Source organism: Chelonoidis abingdonii, chromosome 1 (genome assembly GCF_003597395.2).
Source record: "Chelonoidis abingdonii isolate Lonesome George chromosome 1, CheloAbing_2.0, whole genome shotgun sequence".
Lineage (NCBI taxonomy): Eukaryota > Metazoa > Chordata > Testudines > Testudinidae > Chelonoidis > Chelonoidis abingdonii.
The window spans coordinates 161,990,707-162,015,255 of record NC_133769.1 but is presented as its reverse complement, the minus strand read 5'-3'; the positions used below and the strand labels follow the sequence as shown (position 1 = coordinate 162,015,255).

The window sequence follows — 24,549 nt, the reverse complement described above, 5'->3', positions numbered from 1 at the left end:
GACTCAGGGCATCTGAGTCTTGGGGTCCCCCAGGGAAGGTTTTGGGGAGACCAGAGTGAGTCAGACACTGGAATTTCTGGCTGGTGGCAGCACTATAAGATCTAAGCTGGTAATTAAGCTTGGAGGTTTCATGCTAGCATCTTATTTTCTGGACTCTAAGGTTCAGATCTGAGTAGGAAAGCTATGACACCTTGGTATATGGAAACTTGATATCATAGCCTCATGTGGAAACTTTGCATTGAACCTTGGTATAATGTTGTATCCCCTTAGGATAGAAGACAGAAGATAGAATAAGATAGAAGAAGAATGTCTCTTTGCTAAGGATAGAGTAAGATTCCCCCCACCCATCAATTGCCTTGCTGAATGAATGAGGTGTGAATGAACAAGGCTTGGAAGGCAGCACCTCCAGACAGCTGCAACAGTTGGAGAGAGGATGGAAGCCAGACACAAGGACAATAAAACTTGTCAAGTGGGCTCACTAAAGAAGAGCAGACATATTGACAGCCTCGGGGGTTAGAAGCAAGCACTTTCTTTTGAAAATACCCGCTTTGAACAGCATTGGGACAACACCCAGAGAAAAGCACCACAAAGAACCAATGGACACAGAAACAAATTTGGAATCTGGTACAGATTTGCATGAGAGGGAAGCGGCTATAAATGTGAGGTGTCTTGTAGAGGACCCTGGGTCTTCTCTTGTCAACATGAGAGCAACAATCCAGATTAGCAGAAGCCTGGCTCCACCCCCTCCCCCATCTAACTCACCTGGTCAGTGAAGTTAAGGGGAGCAACTAATTGGTAACAACAAGACTGAGTGTGCTTGTGTGTGTATGTAAGTGCATGAGTGTAATATATATATCATATGATACAGTGTGGATTGTTACATGTATTACCAATAAATGTGGCGCTTTGCCTTATTCCCCCTGAAAAGATCCTGAGCAGTACTTTAAGCAAAACTGGGGAGGAGCTCTAACATCCTCTGAAGTGGCACCCTCTGAAGGGGCACTGCTGGTTCCCCCCACCCTCCATTCCTTCTTGCCAGAAACTCAGACAGTTGGGAAGGAGGGCAGGTCATGGAATGGACATGAGCAACACATCTCGAAGAACACCAGTTACAGAATAGGTAACTGTCTTTTCTTCTTTGAATGCTTACTCATGTCCATTCCACATTAGGTGACTCCAAGAAGTTCCCATGCAGGCAGGTAGGAGTTCACAGCTGTGCAGACTGTAATACAGCTCTGCCGAACCAGTGTTGTCTTTGGCCTGCTGAGTGATCGCATAATGAGACGTGACTGTGTCTACCAAGGAGTACGTCATGGCTCTACAGATGTCCTGGATCGGGATGTGTGCCAGGAAGGCCGCTGACGACGCCTGTGCTCTAATCGAATGGGCCCTAATGATCGGTGGACCTTTGTTAGCTCGTAACAGGTCTTTATGCAAGATGTGATCCAGTTGGAAATCCTCTGTGAAGAAACTGGAAGGTCCTTCATCTTACCTGCTGCAGCGATGAAAAGCTGGGTCGATTACAGAAAGGCTTGGTACGCTCCAAATAAAAAGCCAAGGCCCTCCGGACGTCCAGAACGTTCAGACACCTCTCCACGGCAGTCTTGTGTGGGTTGGGACAGAATACTGGCAGGAATACATCCTGGCTCATGTGGAAAGAAGATACCACCTTCAGCAGGAAAGCTGGGTGGGGCAGCAGCTGGACCTCATCCTTATAAAACACCGTGTAAGGCAGTTCCGAGGTCAAGGCCTTGATTTCTGAGACTTGTCTCACTGACGTCACTGCCACCAGGAAAGCAACCTTCGGTAAAGCCTCTTGAGGCCCCTCAGGAACCTGACAGTCATGTCATGAGAATAGATAGTCTGACCTTGGATCGGCTAATGGAACGCAGAGATGGCCTTTAGGTGCACTCTGATGGAAGAATGCACCAGCCCCTGGTTCCTGAGCTGCAGTAAGTAGCCCAAGATGGACTGCACTGAAGAACGCGAGGGAGAAATGCCAAGTCCCGACACCCAGTGGGAAAACCTTGTCCGCTTGGCCAGATAAGTTAGTCTTGTGGATAGCTTCCTACTTCCCAGGAGGACCTCCTGCTCTGCCTCCAACCAGGTATGCTCCTCTGGGTTCAACCATGGAGCAGCCATGCTAAGAGGTGTAAAGACTCGAGGCTGGGCTGTAGGAGTCGACTATGATCCTGTGACAGCAGGTTCAGATGGTAGTGAAGGGGCCAGGGAGAGGCCACCGCCTGTTCATGAACGTGCTGAACTAGTGCTGGCGAAGCCATGCAGGGGCGATCATGATAACCTGTGCTTTCTCCCTCTTGATCTTTACTAGGATGCAACTGACCAGAGGGATCGGAGGGAACGCGTTTATCAGACCTTCAGCCCATGACAGGTGGAAGGCATCAGAGAGGGAGACCTTGCTCTGGCCCTGCCGGGAGCAAAACCAGTGGCACTTTCAGTTTCTCCTGGTGGCAAACAGATCTACCTGGGGAGTTCTCCACCTCTGGAAGATCATGCAGATCACCTCCTGGTGGAGTGACCACTCATGGTGAGAGGAGAAGTTCCTCCTGAGGTGATCTGCTAAGGCATTCCTGATGCCAGGGAGCTGATTAGCTTCCAGATGAATGCCATGGCTGATGCAGAAGTCCCAGAGACAGGGGTCCTCCTGGCAGAAAGCCAACAAGCATGCTCCTCCTTGCCTGTTGATGCAGAATATCTCCGTCAGGAATATCACCACTTTTCCCAACAGGTGAGACAGGAAGACTCCACATGCCACTCAGACCACTCTGAGCAACTTGACATTTATGTGTAATGCTGCTTCCTCCAGAGTCCACATTCCCTGGCTCCGGAGATGTCCAAGGTGCGCCCCCCAACCAAGGTCCAAAGCATCTGACATTAGCTCAACAGATGGAGCGAGAGACTGTCGAACAGGACTCTTTCCAGGACCTTCTCGCAATCAGTCCATCACTGCAGCAAGGTGACAACTACCAGGGGAATGGTGACAATCTTCTCCAGGTGGTCCCTGGATTGGGAAGAGGTCAATGCCAGCCGTTGCTGCGAGGGCTGCATGCGGAGCCTGGCATGGTGGATCACATATGTGCAAGCTGCCATGTGGCTTAGCAGGTGCTGGCACACCCTGGCCATTGTCAGGGGAAATGCAGACACTTCCTCGATGAGGTCAGTCAGGTTCTGAAACATGTCTAATGGCAGGAACACTTTCCCCTGAGTCAAGTACGGCCCCGATGAATTCTATCCTTTGAACCGGAACTAACGTGGACTTTTTGTGGTTGACCAGTAGTCCCAAGGAGAGACACGTGGCTTGTAGTACAACGACGTTGTATTGGACCTGAGCGTTGGAACTGCCTTTTACCACCCAGTCGTTGAGGAATGCATAAATCTGGATACCCTGATGCCTGAGGTAGGCCACGACTACCGCCATGCACTTGGTAAACACCCTTGGTGCTGTAGCCAGGCCAAACAAAAGGATTGCAAACTGGTAGTGGGCTGAACCCACCGTAAAATGGAGAAATCATCTCTGTCCTGGGAAGACTGCTATGTGAAAGTATGCGTCTCTCAGGTCGAGGGCAGCATACCAGTCTCCCAGATCCAGGGAGGGGATAATGGAGGCAAGGAAGACCATGTGAAACTTTAGCTTCTTTAGGTATCTGTTGAGGTCTCGCAGGCCCAGGATGGGACCCAGACCACCCTTTGGTATCAGAAAATACCAGGAATAGAAACCCTTGTTCTGGTAAGGAGGCAGGACCTCCTCCACCACCAGCAGCTGTAACAGCCCCTGAACCTCCTGCTCAAGAAGATGCTCATGAGAAGGGACTTAGCTCCTTGCTTGGAGAGAGTCGAGCCTGACTGGGCAGAGGGTGGGGACAGGTGGCTTGTGCACCGTCTACAGTCTTCGACCTTTTTGTGCCGCAGGTCCTGCCGGGGCTGGCTCCCTTGCCCCTGGGGTAGTTGCGGTTTGAACTGATTACATGCCAGGCCCAGAACATAGAACCTCAGGGTTTTTAGGGTGGTTTGGAAGTCCTTCAGCCCATGTAATTTGTTGTCCATCTTCTCCGCAAACAGGGCCTGGCCATCGAGGTCCTGAATTGACTGCTGAGCCTCAGAGGACAACCCAAAGAGGAGCAGCCAGGACTCTCGCCACATGGAGATGACAGATGCCATGGTGTGGGCGGCGGAATCTGCTATGTCAGATACCACTTGAAAGGGCATCCTGGCAGTGGCCATGTCCTCGTCAAGGACCATCCTGAATTCCTTATGGCATGCCCCGTCCCCCGGCTAAGTCCCTGACAGGACTAACAAAACTCTAACTACTGCTAAGAGCTAACTAACTCAACTACTAACTATGTACAATAACTTTACAAGAACTCTAGTTCATACAAACGAAGCCTAAGCAATGTTGTAAGGGCAGTGAACATTCTGTGCACCGTCACTGGCGGCAAGAAGGAACTGAGGGTGGAGGAGCCAGCAGCGCCCCTTATATTGCGCCATGCAGGCACCACTTCAGAGGGCGCCAGAGCCACTTCGCTGTGGATACTGCTGAGCGAAAAACTTCCAGCACCAGCGCATATGACGAGTACATGCACCTAATGTGGGATGGACATGAGCAGGGCCGACTCCAGGGACCAGCTTATCAAGCAGGTGCTTGAAGTGGCAACTCGGGAGTGGGGCGGCACTTTCAGGGATTCGGTGGCAATTCAGCAGAGGGTCCCTCACTCCCGCTCAGAGCAAAGGACCTCCCACTGAATTGCCGCAGATGGCGATCGCGGATTTTTTTTTGTTATTATTTTGGCTGCTTGGGGCAGCAAAACCCCTGGAGCCGGCCCTGGAGATGAGCAAGCACTCGAAGAACAATTATTTCTTCTTTATGGGAAAAAAAAATCCATGGCCGCAACCTTTAGTTTAAAGGTATCTTCATTATAAAGTCCAATTTTCAGAAGGTTGAGGGGAGAGAAAATAGCTCAGATAATTTAAAGTGGACTGGGATGGAATCTTCATGCATGCTGCCAATTCAAGAGCACATTTTTCAAATGCTTTTTTAAATTTAAAGCAAGCATTTCATTTTTAAATGAAATCTATGGTATTTTGAACAAATAGCTACTGGATATAGACTCAGAAGCTACTTTTCACACCTTTTTCCATCTTCCAGTGTTTTAAGGAAGTATTATGGTGGGATGGAGGGATGAGCCATCAGTCTCAGTGTGGTGCCAGCCCGTAAAGTTGGAGCACTTTGAATATTATACTTACCATCATAAAATAAACATTTCAACATTTTCTTAGACCAGAGAAGGCTTTTAGGGAAGGGGATGTAAGGTGAAGGCATGAGGACTGGGGAGCCAGCCTTTAGGGAAGAACCACAATTTAAAGCTGTTTCCTGCAATATTTCTGCACTTTACTTTCCAATTTGCCTTTAGGAGCCCCAATTTTCGGAGTTAAATCTCCCAGCAGTTTCAAATGGTGTTGGTCTAGAGACTCTGGCATACAATCCTACCTGTCTAGATTCAACCTTTTGTCCCCTCTTTCTTCAACATCACTATCACCCAATAAAAACATGCAACTAATCCATCAAGCTGTTTCTGATTTACAGAGGCAAAATGTTTATATAGTTCTCTGAGTATTAGGTTTTCTTTCCAAACTCTAGACCAAAAATAAGAAGTTAGACTTTAATGTGGGCTAAGTACTACTGACTGGTTTAGCTGAAGTCAACAAGAATGACATTAAAGAAGACCAAAGAGAAGTGACATGACAGAAACCACAGTAGGTTTGGTCTATGGTTTTTTTTAGAAATTATTTTAAATATTTATTTTAAATTTTCCAAATAAAAATAATTTTACTATTGAGTTCTTTCCAAAGCATGAGGGGAAACTCATTAATTAACATTCTATGTAATCAGGAGATAGAAATGTGAAGAAAAGGGAAACTAGCTACAAAACACAGCCGTAACCAAATTCCCTTTCTCCCCTTTAGTTAGGAAAAAGAGATGCTCAGATGTACAGAATCAAAAGTAATGGCCCAGCCCTATAATGGCCTTATGTTATCATTGTGTATGACCCTGCATGAGACCAAGTTCTCATTTTGTCCTGTTGGGCCAGATTCTTAGCTGATGTAAATTATTGTAGCTCCACAACAATTTCTGGCTTCAATGGAGCTATGTGATTTATGACAGCTGAGGATCTGCCCATCTATCTTGTCCTCACCAGTAATGGTTTCATTAAGAATGTTTCAACCAAAGAATGTGTGGCAGGTGAGACAACTTTCCCCTATCTACCAATTCTCTAGTATGTTATAACTTCATAGCAACTAGGAAAGTCTTTAAAAAACAAATATTTAACTTCATCATAGAGTCCTGGAACCATGGCAGAGTGTCCCAACTACAAAGTGTAGTGCTCTTGGACATCTCCCAAGATCAGCAAAATCTGCTCTTCTTGCGTGCTTCATGAAAGAGCACATCCACAAACAGTGAACAAAGAAGGCAATACCTGACCTGCATGTTTGACGCAGAGGGGAGCTAAATACTATCTCCAGTTAAACAGGACCTTCATTGTCATCAACACAGTCTATCTTCAAACTGCCCCATGCCAAACTGAAACTACTCATGACCTTGGGACTCTCTCACCAGATTCCATTCACCATGCACCTCGGTCTCACAGTAACCTTGCTAATACTAGTAAATAGAAAACACAACAGGTGTACCGTAGCTCTCCCACATAACACATGCAGCAAAGCCTTGCCTCAAATATACTGTCGATCTGGAAAGTGGTTACTTGATTTGAGCAAGAACATAAGAATATATGCCCCATATCTAGTACGTCTAATCTCCCATTTAGACCTTGAAATGTTCAACAAGTAGGAAGTTCAAACAGACAGGGTAGGACTCTGGTGTTAAGATGGAAGCATGGGCGAGCAAGAAGGAAATATACAAAGCAGCTTTCTGATGGGATCAAGGTGTTAGCTTCCTCTGGGTTTTATTTTCTGAGTTTTCAGGGTGTTGATTACAACCTCAGGTTTTAAAAAAATGGCTTTATAAAAAACTCAAACCCTCCTTCCCCCCAGTTTGTGACACAACTAAACCCTGTAATCACAAAGGGTGAAGCTCTATCTTCTCAGAATCCTTCACTAAATTCTCACTAAACAGTAGCTATTATAACGTTTCTTCAATTCCCTCTGTCTGTTCCCTGTCTCATTATTAGACGTGTATAACTATCTGGGTTCTAAGCAGTGAGTTAACTCCCTCCTTGATCCAAAACTCCTTTACAACTAAGTGGTGGCTAAATGATGAGTCAGGTCTCACTACCATTTCTGCATTACCCTCACCCCTCCAAAAAATCAGATTCCCATAGACTTTTCCTCCCAATTCTCTCCTCCAATTCTTTGATCTTCTTCCTCCATACCACTCAAATGGATTCTTCCTCCCTGCTCCTTCAGCCCCACAAGTAGACACTTTCTTTTTCGATTACTCTGATGTCTCAGGGACCCTGAGACAACCGGTTCCTCATCACAAAGGTTACATTTTTCAAAACTGTCTAAAGGTACATCTACATCGCAAAAAAAAAAAAAAAAATTCAGCGACAATGAGATGCAGCACCTGGGACAACTGACTCAGGCTTCTGGGGCTCATGCTACGGGGTTAACAATTGTACATTCAGGCTCAGGCTGAAGTCTGGGCTCTGAAACCCAGCAAGAGGGGAGGGTCTCAGAGCCCCTAAACATCTACACTGTGATTTTTAACCCTGTGGTGCGAACCCTGCAAGACCAAGTTAGTTGACTCGGGCTCTGAGACTTACTACTATGGGTCCTTTTTTGTGGTGTAGACATACCCTAAGTGACTTGGGAACCTAAGTCCCATTTTCAAAATGATTTATGTCATTAGAAGCCTCAGTCCCATTGACTTTCAATGAGAGATAGGCACCTAATTATGTGTCACTTTTGAAAAATAGGTGGTTTTGAAAATGTTACCCAAAGTTCCTGTGGTAGTTGATTCAGTAATGAACCTCAGGATCCTCCCTGGAAAAGATAATTAGATGCAATTTACTTGTGTACGATGACACTAAATCAAAAATCATGTCACAGAGGCAGAGCAAATTCAGGTTATTTCCGTTACAACTACTGGAAAGTGGAGAATAAGAACTTTATAATGCTTCATTAAAAATCCAGTGAGACAAGGACACACAGCTGACTCAATTTCACACATCAAAACTTATTTGGGGAGCAAATTTTGCTACCAGTGAAGTCAGTAGCAAAATTTCCACCAAATCCAAGTGACACCAGCACTTAGCCTTTCATCTCCACCATCTCGTATCTGGGCATATGAAAGCCAAATTTCGAACAAGGCTGCCTGAGACCTCCTACAAAGCCATGCTGCCAGGCACAACTATCTCTGGAAATCTTGTGGTGGTGGCAAACTGATTAAGGTGGACAATGCTAGGTCCCTGCCTATTGTCACTGGCCAAATAAGTATGTTTCTAGCATGTAAAATGATGCTGGTTGACACTGAATACATATATTATACTGAGATGCCAAAGTTCAACCTTTGTCCCTCAAAATGACTATGTAGAAGTCAGTTAATAATTTTTCTAGGACAAGTTTACTGGGTAATTGGATTTGGAGTCTTTAGTTTGGATCCAGTATTAATCAGAACTGTGCTAAAGCTTTATTATTTTTTTATTACTTCCTCGTGTCCTTTTTTTCCCTTCCAAAATTTAACATTTTATAGCTCTGGAAAATGATGGAAAAAGTAAACAGTTTGGATATGGTCCTCTGGCACTCTCCCGCCTGCCCACCAATCCCAAATCTGCCAAGAAACACTAGGATGCACACATGACAAAGCCAAACACCAAAATGCTTTCTATAACGACAAGGAATCAAGTGCAATGTATGGCTGTGTTGACTGGTTTGGATTAGCTCCTGAAGTTGGCTGATAGAAAGATATAAGAATCTTTCCAAAAAGTTAAAACCTGCAGCTCATGAAAGAACCAGCAACACAAAGAATTGGGCTCTTTTCCCTTTAAATTACAACCCATGGAGGCACTATAGTAAACTCCTTAATCTCTTTTTAAGCAGCTATTTTATCCCAACTTCCTCTGTGGTATACACCCACAAAGCACCCACACCACAATTCAAGAACTGCCTAAGTGATGAGATGCAAGTCACTCAGCTTCAATAAATAAAATAAATAAATAATAAATATTCACCCAGAATGGACTGCCTCATCTCTTAACTCTTTGCTTGTGCAAGGCCATGCCTGTTAGACACACATTCACCATTGTTAAACCCGGTCATCAAATAGGGATATGCTGAAGGTGGTGTAAGCCCTGCCATACATTCACAGGCATGCCAACAACTTGTATGCTTTTCATGAGCACATTTCAGATCTTGCAACTTTCAGAATGCTTCTGAAGATCTAAAAGTATTATTACCATTTTACAGATGGGGAAAATTAGGCACAGAGTTTAAGGTCCTGATGCTCCACTGAGACCTGCATCCATCCCCATTGACTAGAATAGGGTTTTGGACAGGTGTGGAGAGCAGTGGGCGGCATTACTGTACAGTTTTAAATGCAGGAATTGGGTGCAAGTGACTTGTGCCAGGTCACACAGCAAGTCAGAGATAAAGTGGGCAATAAAACCCAGGTCTCTTATCCCCTAGTCCTTTGTTCTAACCTAGAATAATGCTGCCTCAGCCTAAGAAAAACCTTACAAACATGTTTTAAAATGAAAGTCTAAATAATTAACTTTAAATGGTGACTAATTTCACAGGCAAGGTAATGTTCTATTTTCAGATACTAGGACAGGTCTTCTCCAATCACAGTCCATCTTGTACAAAAAAAAAGTAGAGTTTCTTACTTTTGGACATCATGTTCCTCGAACAAAGACAATTCCACAATGTCATAAATGTATGTCTGTGTTTCCACTGAGCTGAAAGAAAGAGGTGTTAGATTTTGAAGATGAAAGTGTTTGATTACATATTTGTCTTCCGTTTGATGAGAACATCAAATGATAACACTTAGCCCTTTTACAGCACTTTCCATCTTCAAAGCACTTTGCAAACATTAACTAACCCTCACAATATCCGTTATGTAGGCAAGTCTCATTACATTCATATTACAGATGAGGATTCTCTGGCAAAAAGATTAAGTAATTTACCCTGGACCAGAGATAGTCAGAATCAGAGCCAGGAAAAGAACTCAGTAACTCCTGGCTCCCAGTTCTGTTCTCATATCATGCCCCTCAATATTAAAGGCAATACCATTTTTTTAAACTAAAATATCAATTTTAAGTTTTCTTGAGGAAGAAATTAGTCCATCAAAATGAAAACTAATGACACATTTACATCTTGTGGTCTAGCTAGGCTTGCTATCTCCGGAGGAGACATTTTGACTTTTTAGGTTCTAAACTAACAAGAAAGATCACTAGTATCAAAGAGAACATACCACAGAGAGAAAGGGTTATGTAGCCAGGAAAAGAGTACAATATAAATTAATTCCACATTCTACATTCTCCTTCACTGTTTAGGCATAGGCATTGTGACTATTTACTAAACTTCGCTCACACCTTTACATTTCATCATTTGCATCAGCTCTGAAATATTTGTTTTTGCTTAAACAAAATAAAGTTATCTTTTCTGGAACAGATACCTTCACACCTGGGGCTCCCATTTAAAGTCATAACACACATAAAGAACCACTTGTGAACTCGGAAAAGGATGCTTGATAGCTGAATTATGGGTTCCCATAATGTTTCATTCATTTTGTTGATGCATTTCTTTGAACTTTCCTGTCCTAAGTGTGCAGGATATATGGTTACATCAACACTTTCATGACAGCCCAAATCACCCACTCTCCATAGCAATTGATTGATGTGTCAGAGAGTGTGATTAGGAGGTCATCAGAGGTACGCGAAGCACCAGATTAAAGCTCAGGACTGAGACATATTTGTTCCTTTGGTTATTAAAAAAAGATGAGAGGAGAAAAAAAATTGTTGTAATGGAAAAAAGAATGTGAGACTTTTAATATATTGTTAAAATATTTTTGTGCTAGGCATCACTTAAAGGCCAAAAGTATTTTATTTTTGATAGAGAAACATGCAAATCAATGCATAGTTTTATAGTGGAAATTTTTTTGACTGTAATCTGGCCTGTACACAGCCTGACATTTTCTGGCATGCCAGCACTATTAGTCTCGGCACTATTGCACAACACTGAACAAAAAGCACCCTTTTGTGCCAAAAGAGTGAAATTCTAAAAACTGGCCACTTGAATGGTCCCTTAGAATATGTGCGAACGATATATGCTAAACTCTCTGTTCCATCGTGTATTTAGCTGTGATACCTTAAGTACCTTTCCCAGACCTACGGAAGAGCTCTGTGTAGCTCAAAAGCTTGTCTCTCTCTCACCAACAGAATTTGGTCCTTTTAAAAAATACTACCTCACCCACCTTCTCTCTCAGATATCCAGGGACCACTTGGCTACAACACTTCAAACAAATTCTAAAGAGGCACTCTTCCAGCTTTTGGGCCCATCCAGGATTCTTTCTGTAAAACACCAGTGTGGCTTTGCTGACTACAATACTATATCTGTCATTAATTCTTTGGATCTCTCTCTTATCTACCCCCAATGCAAAATTCATCCACTATTTTTATTATACTGGGATTCAGATCTGCCACTCCTCTCACTCTTCCTGAGAAAGCCCATCAGAAAGAAGGGAAGCAAGGCAAACTACCACAATATACTACCAAAGTCTAGGAAATGCTACCCTAGCAACTGTAACAACACGGTAACTCTTCGAAGTATCAGCAATGAAATTTACACTCCCCAGGCTAACTCCATACTATCAGTGAAAACCTGTATGAAAGCCATAATCAATTTAAATAAAAAGTGCTTTTGACAAAATCTACCATCTACACCCCACTCTGCGCCACATAAAAAAAAGTCTGATGAAAGACTTCAAGAAGAAAGTTCTCTGTAGCACCACATCTGCATCCGTGTTTTCTTGGTGACAGTCTTCAAGAAGAAATTCTTCCCCCATATCCTTGGCGAAAATCTTCAAGAATGTGCCTCTCTCATGAGAAGTGGAAACCTTCAAAGCCCCTTATCTCCTTGAAGAAGGTAAAAGGATATTGGCTAAACCCTTTGGTTTACATAACTTTTTTTGTTTTTACCTATTTTTTAAAAAAAAACTTTTAAAAGGTACTTCATATTTGAGAAATAAATGCTATTTTTCTCCTCTTTTTAGTATATTGTTTGGCAAGTCATGTTTTTGATTATTTAAATATAATCTTCATTCTAAACTGCATCTGACTCACATAACCTCCATACTTTAGAAAACCACAACAAAAGTGCCTTAATATTAACTATAGATGAATAGGCAATGAGTCAGTGAATAGTTAAGGACGTTCCATGGAAACGCATGAGCTACATTGAGTAGAATTTTGTTATTTTATAATTAGTTTAAGAATAATATAGATTACTTGGAAGGAAGGATATTTTTGGAAGTTGTATGTTTTGTTTTTCACAGAGGAACTTCATATTATGTACAAAAGGATCAAAAACTGAGCAGCAAAAACATTGGTGTTCTCACTGGAAACCAGTAGTCATTCTTTGTACATACTGAAGTTATATTCTTTCTCTGTGAAGAACTTTAACCTTTTAACTGTGGCCATCACACTCTACAACCTTACTGGGACACCTTGCCACAATGGCAACACCTGCTTAAAAGAATGGCTTTAGAGCAGTCACGTGCTCCTCTACAGCTGTTGAGTGCAACTTAGTCAATATTTACTCCTGATCTACTCTGTGCTTAGGCTCAATGGAAAGGCGGGGGCGGGGAATTCCAGTCACCTCCTACTTACTGGTGTTCATTTTCTCAGCACTAAGAGCAACACACATTGCTATGTGATTGAAATACACAAAAAAATACTTACTGGTAACTCATGTTCTCCAAATATCATTACCATCACAGCGCCACATTTGCGAGTCATGCCCTTTACTGCATGCTTCCCAGAACAAGTAAGTGAGGTCTAAATAACTACATATAGATCCTAACTAGAGGCCACAAGACTGAAACACAAATTCCTACAGCATCAATATCATGTCTATAAAAAGAGGCACAATAGCCCCCATTCTATCACTTCCTAAACAATCATCTGAAATATAGTAGCTCTGAAGAGCAAAATGTAATGGGTAACAGTATCAAAGGCTGATGACAAAGAAACTAATCTGCATGGATGAACTCAGAGGATTGGTCCTCCACCCCAAGAGGACCAAAGGTGAGCCCCAACTTTAAACCAGAGGAAGTGATCATTGGAACAAGGTTAAGGCGTAATCAATCTTGTATCTCAGTCTATAACCTAGACTGGAGTGTCCCCACACATGAATGTGGTGGAAAAAGCCACCCATCAGAGGACTGCATCATTCATTGAAGCCATCAAATCTCCAGAAGAGCCACTGTCTACATAGATGTTGAAGTCATCCAGTTGGATGACTCTAGCACCAGGCCAGAAAAAATAGAAGGGTTACCTGGGACAGGAATTTCACAGTATAAGAGGATGGTTTATGCACCACAACAGTGGGAACGCAACACCCTCTGCCAGTGCTTCTCTGGACTCAAGCTGCACAATATACTTGTATGGAGAAAGCTGAACAAATCAAGTCCCAGCAGAATCATTCAGCCAGATTTTGGTAATTCAACAAAAATCAGGGACTTAAAAAAAAATCACCAATGACAATTACAGATAACCCTTATTAGTCAACTAGTATGGACCACATTAGCCAACACCCTGGATTCATGAGACGATCCCACAGACTTGATCAGTGGGACACATGTAGTAAGTGCCATATCACAAGTTTGTCCCTGCCTGCCACCACCATCCAAGGAAAGCTCAGCCCACCAGAAACCATTCACCCACCTCTAGCCCCTCAGCTCATGGCAGCATTGAGCAACCCTCTCTGTTAAAATACATTTAATGACAGCAACTCTCACAGCTGAGTACCTAAATAAAGAACTCCTGGGTGGACTACAAGAACAAACAAACTCAACAGGTGTTCCACACTCGCAATAAAAGAAGGGTATCCCCAAATGAGATGGGAGCGGGGAGGGAAATCCTAATTCCTTTCTCATATAATCCCTGTACATATCTACAGCCAAAATAATGGCCCACCCACACAACCAGTGCAAGCTAACCTCACCCCTGTTTGGATGGGAGACTTACACTCCCCTCGGTACCTCTGCCAATGAGGCTGGAAGGAGGAGTGAAACCTAATGAGATATAAAAATATAACTGGATTCCTTGTTGTATCATTTGCTCTTTTTATTTTTGGACTGTTTATCCACCAAGGTGACATGATCTATAGCAACACAGCACAAAGGGACTAGTCCTAAAATCTTGTATCTCTCTCTGCAACACTTGCTCTGGTGCATCCAGGCTGCCTTTTGAAACTAACAATGCCTGAAGTTACAGAAGAGGATCATCCAAACTCAGAAAACTGAATGCAGCAGACAAAGGGATAAAAGAATTCTTATTCTACAGGGTTTAGCCTGCAGCTGGCCATGCATGCCAGAGGGCTGTGCCAGCAACGATGGGAAAGACACTCCCTGAGAGAATAACTGGGGCAGAGAGCCCAACGTTTTCAACCAGTGAGAGATTTATTCTTTTGGGATGGAGGCAAATAGCTAGCTGTCTTCTAAAAAGCAACTTTAGAAGAGTATTGTTTAGGGTGGGTAGAGACTGGCTGTGTCATGGGCCAGGATTCTATATGCTCTATGCACACATCACAGCAGACACGCATTCTCCCGTGCAAAATTGACCACATTTTAAATCTAGCCCAAATCAGAACTTTCCCCAGTGGCCTCCACACCACTACATGGCCTGCGTTTTAGCCCAACCATGTACATTTACAAGACAGACCCAGATGCTATCAGCATACCAAGCCCTTTGGATCAGTGGCCCATGGTATATATTTGGTTCATCAAGGTATAATTTCCTGCTCTGCTTCCAGTGGCTTAAAGGAAAGGAAGGGTTATTGATGTTATTGACTACTATAGAGAATTGTTTTCTTTCCTTTCTTCTGCAGATGTCAATGCGGTAGAATCTTCTTAAATTAAGTGCTTCAGCTTTAAGATTCTTCTGTCCCCAGGATGTGTGCTTAAGGGGCTATCACCCAGATGTAGGTGTTCCAGGCTGCCCAATGAATTATTCAGTCCCATTAAAAAGAATCCCTCATACATGGAATTAACAGTGCTACCATTGCCCAAGTTGCTGCAGAGCCTATTTTGATACTAGAGTAACCTGTGGAGTTAAGCGAATGCAGAATCTGCACAGGGATAGGGCCTGAACTGGCCCTATGCCAGTGGTAGCAATGCTGGCAACACAGTCCGGCATGTTTAGTTGACATGTATACAACAATTTAATAAGAAGAAAACGGGGATGGGGAAAAATTTTACTCTTTCTGCCAGTATCACACTAATGAAAGGTTAAAAGTTTCTGTGAACAAGGAAAGGGGTCCCCATTAAGCAGAGTCATCATTCCCATTAAGCAGCAGTCTAACTGCAGGCTGTAACCCTTTGGGACAGCAGGCTATGTACACCTTTACAGAGTATATTTCTTTATGGTCATTTTTCTCTACGTGATTTTACCAACTATATCTATCAGTGGAGAGTCATTGAAATTCAAGATGGAAAAAAAAATCTACCGTAATCTTGCCCATCCCATATATTACTTTTTATGGTGCATTCTTTAATGCTTTGTAAATTCTAGTTTTGTTCTTCAGAGCTGTTGTGTTCCAGACAGCTGCCCAGGAATTGATGGGGTGGAAGTCATGGTGCCTTCTTTTCTAAACATGAGCTGGGTGCTGTAAGAAATTATAAAAGTTTCCAGCATATATCTTGAAACCCATTCCACATATCTAGTACATCTCATTACTAGGAAGATTTTCTGATATTCACTCAAATTTTTCTATACTCAATTTTATCTCATTACTTTTACCCTGTTGGAGCATCTTAAATAATTCCTTTCTTGTCTTAATGCTTTACACTCTTCAAATACATGTAGCTGGTTATTATATACATTAGTCATCATTTAGTCCAAACTGTACATATTACATTCTTGTAATCTTTGTTCATATTTCAGTCTCTCCAGTCTCTTAACTTCTGTTGCTCTTCTATGAATTCTGACAACTAATTGCTGACAACTTTTTGGCTACAAAGTGGCCAGAATGGTACAGTGCTGTACCATTGAGAAAGAATGCTGTACCGAGAGAAAGAATCATTTTCTGGGTTCATGATGTGATGCTGAATATTGCGAAGTGCAGAAATAGCACTGGTCATTCTCCTATACCCAACAACATAAATGACTATCTAATTTGTTGTCCAGGATCATCTATCTTTGGCAGATATCTGCATCAACTGTTGCTCCAAAACTGTGTGCAAAATAATTTTTTTTTAAAAAATCACATAAATCACAATATTTAACACATATAAAGAATCTAACATCTTCAAAGCAGTGTGCAAATGTTAACTAATTAATCCTCACTGCACTCTGGGAGGCAGTCAAAGTGAAATAGTATTTACCTACAATTCTGTTTATTGGACAATATCACACAGAAAGGATTTTCCCTCTATGAGAGCAAGTAGCTTAAAGTAGGTCTCAAAAGAAAGTGAACCAATGGCATAACACCATATACTAAAAGCCGGCCATGCCCATCAAATAATATGAAGGTTTCTCCATCACAACCCCAATAATGGAGAGAGTTATCACCAAAAAATTAACACGACATTGCAGGAACTCAAGGATGCTTTCTCAAAACAAAACAAAAAACAAAATCAAAACAAAACCCCCACACTTTTCCAAGATTGGGCTACTTGAATACAAGGCATTCCCCTGACGAAGAAAAAAAAAGCCATTAAGGAGCAAACACGTTTTGGATCTCCTTTTTTGAAAGCAAGTTCTGCAGGACTGAAAGACAAAAGCTGGATTTTCCCCTTAAAACCAAACACTGGTGATAATAATTTGTAACTGTTTGTAGGAAAACGCATGGGGCTGTGTGCCTACTTTGTGTATGTGAATAATGGAAATATCCTTTGGATGATTGTAGCAGGAACATCAGATATGTAGGGAGGAACATCAGATATGTAGGGAGGGCCAGAGTTACTGGGCAGGATGAAGTATGTTTATATGCTAAAGCTTTGCATTACTGATAACCCAAGAAGGGATCTTCCTCCACTGTGTTTGAATCCCAGTATGTTCTTTGTAAATGTAGCTCAAGATAAATAAGGGCACGTCTACACTGCAGCTAGGAGTGAGGCTCAAAGCCTGGGGAGACAGACTCACATCAGGAGGGCTTGCGCTAGTGCACTAAACATAGCCATGTAACTACAGTGGCTCTGGTGAATTCCTGAGTTGGCAACCCAAGCTCAAGCCAACCCCATCCCCTGGGTCTGAGTTTAGGTGGCTAATTTGAGCCTCCACCAACAATGCAATGGCCGCAAAGCTATTTTTAGCACACTAACATGAGCCCCACTACTGCAAGTCTGTCTACCTGGGCTAGGAGGCTCACTCTGAGCTGCAGTGTGAACATACTCCAAGGTTTTAGGGCTCTTCTCTTATGACCCTCCAAAATAGCCCCATTACACTGGATTGTCAAATACCTACTTAAATTGTGAGTATGCACCAGATGCTTTAAAACAAGCAAATCATTTCAGGAGAAAAACAGTGGATCTTTGGGATATGGGCCCAGTATCTAGTGAGCCCTTCCATCTTGAACACCACGCCATTTCTAGCAGGAAGTCACAGCAAGTAATAGTAGTCAAAAAACATCATACATGATTACTGCTTGTGAGCCTTCCTCTATTAGAATAAAATTAGGACTCATAAAAAGATGGTGTTTCCCCTCCCATGATGAATCTCAAATCCTTCAGTCAGATCAGATTATGAACCAATGCAAGGAAGAAGGAGAGGGCTGAAGACATGGTCAGAGAGGAAAAAAAGATCTGGCCAGTCTTTTTGGCCCATTAGGACAGAATGCACAAGCACTAGTCTGTCCAGGGTAGTTGGATGGGATTTGACTGCTAAGTGTGGGGGGAAGGCAGAAAAGTCTTTTGTGGGCCTTAGCCTCAGCTAGCCTTTATTCACAGCTCGATTTTTCACTAATATCTATGAGGTGCTCAGATGATACTGTAGGAAGTATCATAGAAAAGACTATAAAGAAATCAGTCATTTTCTAAGCCAGCATTTAGTAACATGCCCCTCTCCATAATGCCTCCCCTCCAAGGATCTTCAAAGAGCTTCCCATTAATTAAACTGTGAGGGAGGGGAGTATCAATCCCATTTGATAGATAGGTGAACTGAGGTAGGAAATGTGAAGTGACTTGCCCAAGGAAATACCAAAGCTGAGCTGGGACTAGAACCCAGCTCTGACAATTCCCTTGTCAGTGCTTTAGCTATATGGCCATTCTTCTCTTCTGTCCTCCCTAGCCACAAAAACATATGTAAAAAGGCCTGATACTGCTCTTATTAAAGTCAGTGGCAAAACCTTTTACTTCAGTGGGGAACCGAAGCTGGTCTTATATGCTGCAGAATTTTTTCAACAGATGATTGTCATAGCATTTATTTTCCCTATCACATCAAATTTAATTGAGTATTAAACAATACTCTTCTTATACAGACTGATTGCTTTCCAGCCGTGCTACCTATAGGCATAGGCAAGTGTTACACCACCTATAGCATACAGATCATATATTGTGTATTTAATGGATTTTTCATGATGAATACTGGCAATCTTGTTTACAATGGAATTCTGCTAATGCAGTGTACACAAGTCTACCAGATACTGGAGCTGGGAACCCAGGGACTATATCTAGGGAGTGGTGAATTACATATCTGAATCCTATCAAGGCAGTTCTATCAAGGATTGGGGTCTGCATTCATGTACTACTTCGAACACTCACCTCAAATTTTCAAGCATCTGCCCCAGTCTCCAAACATAAACATTTGGAAAAATTGGCCCTTGTCTTTTGTATGCGGAATTTATCTGTGGAACTCACTATCACTGCCCCAAAATATTAAGGAGAGCTTACTAGAATCCTAAAAAAGATTAAACACTTGATGGATAATAAGAACATGTGCAATTACATTAGATAGAATCCTAATTATATAAGGGATATACAGGCAAGTCTCATCTTACACGAATTTAACATGCGGCAAAAACAGAAAAGAGAAAAATAACAATTTAAACACTGTACCTGTAGTGTGGGCAATTCCGCCTACCATTACGCTCAATGTAATTTGACTATATGCGATTTTCGCTTTACGCGCTGACAGTGGAACATAACCCCAGCGTAAGATGAGACTCGCCTGTACACCTTGATTGTTCAGCAAAAAAAGCCATCTACTCTCTGATGGGGGTAGGAAGCAATTTCCCCCACAGGCAGGTTACTTCATAATTGTCCATTACAGGGTTTCTTGTATCTTCTTTTGAAGCATCTGATTCTGGTCATGGTTGGAGGCAGGATACTAAACTAGAGGGACTTTCTGCCTTATTTAGTTCGCCAGTTCCTGTCTTCCTACAGTTATCCATGCTGTCACTCCTAGATAAGATTAGTACAAAGCACTATACACAGAGGCTGTTCCTGAAGATCATGCAAAAGCTCCAGCTACTGCAGAATGTGGCTGCCTACTTACTTAATGGTGTTTCTTTCAGGAAGTATCTAACACTGTGTTCTGAAGCCTGCACTGGCTTTTAGTTAGTTACCAGATACAGTGTAGTACGTTGTTTTTTACCTAACACTTTATGACTAAGATTTTCAAAATGGGTTCCTAAAGTTAGGCTTCTAAGTCCATATTTAGGCTCCTGATGTTCAAAGGCTCTGAACACCTAGCAACTCTTATTGACTTCATGGGGCATTTTAAAAATTGGGCCACTTATTTAGGCTTTTAAATCCATATTTAGGTTCCTAATTCTAGCTACCCATTCTTAAGAATCTTGGTTTATATAGTCTTGGTCTAAGACAGCCTTTCTCTTCATGTTGGACCAAAGAAATTGAGATCAGCCAAGCCACTAAAACTAACATCTCCGATTCTAAATGTCTTTAGGGCTAATGGGTAACTATTTCCAGTTATGGGCCTTCAGCACTACCACTTACTTTATTCACTAGTCTGACAGAACTAGAGAATGTTGACCTTCCAGGCATGCTCCAGGCCAGTGGTGGACAACCCGCGGCCCATGGGCCGCACACAGCCCCATCAGGGTAATCTGTTGGTGGGCCACCAGTTTGTTTACATTTGCACAGTCGCCCACAGCTCCCAGTGGCTGCGGTTCACCATTCCCGGCCAATGGGAGCTGCAGGAAGCAGGGGCCAGCACATCCCTGAGGCCCGCGCCACTTCAATTGTCCAGGAACAGTGAACCACAGCCATTGGGAGCTACAGGTGGCCGTGCAAATGTAAACGAACTGTCTGACAGCCCACCAGCGGATTATCCTGACAGGCCATGTGCTGCTCACGGCCGCAGGTTGCCGATCACTGATCCAGACACATCTATTTGCAGATGGTTTTGCCCAAGAGGGTGCTCTAAATGAGATTTGCATTCTTCAGAGTAGAGATTTCATTGACTCCTTAAATCACAGTCAATTATCAATTTTAAACTTTAATTAATGAATGTGCTTTTAATTTTATATGTATACTTAGAGATAAACCCATCTTTAATAAATGTAAAACAACCGAGACAGCAAAACGCAGTGACAATACACATCTACACTCTACAGGTCACAACCTGAACAATCATCAGATCCCCTTTTCACAAGAAGTTTGGGTCCCTTTAAGAGAAAATGTGTTTCACTCAAGTTGGCCTGTCACTGTCAGTGTTCCCACTATACTCAAGTAAACAATCACTTCTTTCTCCATCCTTCAGACACACCTTACCACAACATTTGCCAGTGTTGCACCCAAGAGGCCCAAAAGGAACAATTCAACCCATGAGCTGCATTTCCATTCATCTTCTTTTTAAAGCCACCAAATTTTGAATTTATGAAGATATTTACATTTCTTTAAAAGATTCTAACCTGTTACAAATATATAGCACCTTTCTCTATGCCACCTTTTATCCCCAAGTACTTCAGACTACATATGCAATTAGTATCAGTGAAATGAAGCCATCTCTGGGGCAAACACCCAGCAGCTGCTCAGTAAAATGATGGTGTCTAAGGACAGCAGCGAAAATTCTAACAAGAGTGCAGTAGGATCTTTAATTTCCCTTCAATAGTAGAGAGACGCTTGAGTTTCACTGTCTTGTTCAAAGTCCCCACATACAGGGAACTGTATGGAAGTGTTTATTTGCTTCTTAGGACGATGAGCTGAGCTGATTCAGTCAGGTTTTGAATCAGTGATTCAAGGGAGCTCAGATCTTTCAACCCTGAAGCTTTAAAGGGATCCCTAAATACAAGTTTCTTAAAAAAAAGAAATTAAAAAGAAGGTCCCTGCATTATTTAGCCACTTCATGTACCGAGATCAATAGCTGGCTTTGTTGGAGTTTGCCATTACTTTGTTGCCGCTCTCCATCTCTGACATCCTTTAAATCAGTCTTGGGAAATGGCAGAATTAGTGTACAGGAAATAAGTGGAAATAGACAATGCAAAAAAGCAACATATGAAACAAGCTGGAGAATAATATTTTTTCAGTTTTTCAAAGCTGCTGATAAAATTATCTAGATTTGTAACTAAGATCGGTGATTTTAAAGGAAGGGGGCTTCCCTCTAATCAGTGTCCAGAAGATTACAGAGAACAATTGAATAGTATTTTATTTATGTAAGTCTAGGTGCTTAATAAAATTACAACATTCTCTTGCCCTGTCCTAGAGTCCTTAAAGGCTTAGACTAGGTTTCTACTTCTTCAGCTATTTGGTAGGTGTGTGTTTGTGTGTGTGTGTACATGCACACAAGATGAAAGTTTCTATGTGTGTGTGTGTTTGTGTGTGTGTGTACATGTGTATGCACACGCAGGATGAAAGTTTCTGTACTATTATTTTTATTGGCTAAGAAGTCTGAACCTCATTTCCCATAATAAACTGGAGGTAATTTCCCTAGTAGCAGTTGGCTGGAAGGCATTTAGAAGGATATTAGGGGTTATACAGAATGCCTGGTGTTTTCTATCCCCAGAATAAATTCATTCATTATAAATAAAGGCTGCGTCAGTTCATCTTCTGTTGAGATTGCAAGTCATGTCAAAGCTATATCTAGCTCTCCTGTGCTTGATTCATCAGGGGCTGGAAACTGTCATGACATTATTATGGTTCTATTCTTATACTGTGCCTACCATCATGGTATCTGAACATCTTCTGGAAGAGAAACTTAGTTTCCTGAATTCAGAGATACACCTAATACCCCACCCACAATGCAAATCTTGTTTAAGCAGCTTGCCAAATGTCACAGACGGAAGTGGGTGCTATTGCAAATGAAATGCACTGTAAACTAGCTAGACTTTTACTTGTGTTTTTAATTAAAGATCCTTTCAAAAATAAACTTGAAATTATTTAATTTTTAAATTTAGCAATAAATTACACAAATCATTTTTAGGGTTTTGGGTAATACTACAGAGCAAAACTCTTTGATATTTTATCATAGGTTATTACTAAAAATAAATAACACTAATCATAATGCAAATGGAAGTCAAACCTGGTAGACCACATTTTCACATGATTTGCTGGAGAGAAGGACTCCTAGTGTCCATCTGGATTTTAGCCAGACTGGAGTGTGTGAATGGTGACTGTACAGCATTTGAGTCCATGATGAGAGAGCAGCTTACCTTGTGATATATTCCTGCAAATAGTCTCCAACCTCTTACATTTGGAAGGAAAAAATAATGGATTTTTAATTTTATTTTTAAAGGGAAATAATTATTTGAAAACACATTATCAAGTTACCTTGTTATCATTTGGACTCTTAGGAGTCGCCATTACTGATGGACAGGAACGTGTCTTGGCACAATACTTTTAGTGGTTGATTATGCATCCCAGAATCATATAGGTAACATCTACATTTGTAAAAATGAGCACTGTCTCTGGAAGCAGTTTCCGATGGGGCTTTAAAAGCAGCAACAACAACTAAAATGTAATGCTGAAAGGATGAGGGAGCCCAGCCTAGCAGTACACTAGCACTGCTTTGTAAACAAAAAAAAATCTGCAACATTCCTTATGATCAAGGTTTTACCAGTTTATTTGGCTAATCATTCAAATGGCTAAACAGACCTCTAATTTGAAAATAAAAACCGACAGATGCAATTACAAACAAGTTCTGAAATTGAGGTTTATAAAAAAAAGAAATAGGAAATCTTGTTCTAAGCCAAAACACACACAGTTACCTTTTTCTAATCAGAGCATTCATTTCTCCTCATTATGATCTCACAAGCACATTAAAATCTTATTAACATTAATTACTTCTGGGTGTCTATGCATGAGCAGCGACAGGCTTGCGTGCGTGCGTATGGTGTGTGTGTGTGTGTCTGGATCATATCTACATTTATATACCTTGCTGCACTTTGCTTATAAAACATGTGAAAATATTGCTGCTAACACCAATTAGCTAATTTCACACACACACACAGATAGTAAACTGCTGTCTCGCTGCACAGCTTATAATAGACTGGCAGACAGATGGACAGACAAACAGACGCAAAAAGCATCACGACTCCTCCTAAATTCAAGAGCTGGAACGCCTAACACCCCCAGGAGTGTGAGTTTTATCCTCCTAAGTCTGAGGTATGAAACAACACAAATATAAAAAAAAAAATACAAGACAGCCAAATATCCCATTTTCTACACAGATGGGTTCACTGATAAAGTGATAGAGACAAAGAAAAAACTGGCAAGCAGACAAGCAGCAGGCACACAGAGAGATAGACATAGACAGATAAAAAAAGCGACAGAGAAAGAGATGAAAGTCTATTAAAATATGTATATCTGAATTTGGGCTAAGCAATATAAACTTTATCCCACCAGGAAAATGAGGGGAAAAAATGGCAGAGTGAAAAGTCACAAAAGGCCCAACCTCACAAGAAAAATAAAATCCTAACTCCCTACGAAACTATTTATGGATTGTGTTTATACTGAGAACATGACATACAGCTATTCAGCCCTGCCACAGAAACTCAAGAATAAAAGCAAGCATCTGGACAGTAAAATCTGCAGAACTACAGCATCCTCTTATCTCCCAATTTCATGTTCTTCTTCACTCTTTGCATCCATCTACTTTATTATTCACCCTTGTCATCCCAACAAATCACTTCTTCCTGAATCCACCCTCTATCCTTTGTAGGTAAAATATAAATCACATACATCCCCCTGTATAGCCAAAACCATGTTCTTCTACTACCTGGAGGTTATCCTTTCTTCTACAGACCCCTTAGTCACCCAGAGATTCCAAATGGACACTCATAGACTCATAGATCAGAAGGGACCAACATGATCATCTAGTCTGACCTCCTGCACAAAGCAGGCCACAGAACCCTACCCATCCACTTCTATAAAAACCCCTAACCTATGTCCGAGTTATTGAA

At 41.9% G+C, this 24,549-nt stretch overlaps 1 protein-coding gene across 9 annotated transcripts in view; it reads right to left on the bottom strand.

Moving 5' to 3' along the window:
* The window catches only part of ZBTB20 (zinc finger and BTB domain containing 20), a 644,993-nt gene that overhangs the window by 601,068 nt on the left and 19,376 nt on the right, over nucleotides 1-24,549 (bottom strand). For 3 of the 9 annotated variants that reach the window (XM_075072201.1, XM_075072197.1, XM_075072200.1), the window contains exon 2: nucleotides 9,858-9,929. The exons of the other annotated variants lie outside the window; for them this stretch is intronic. The gene's annotated coding sequence lies outside the window, so the exon portion shown is untranslated. The remainder of the gene's footprint in view (nucleotides 1-9,857; nucleotides 9,930-24,549) is intronic. 9 annotated transcript variants of the gene reach the window in all.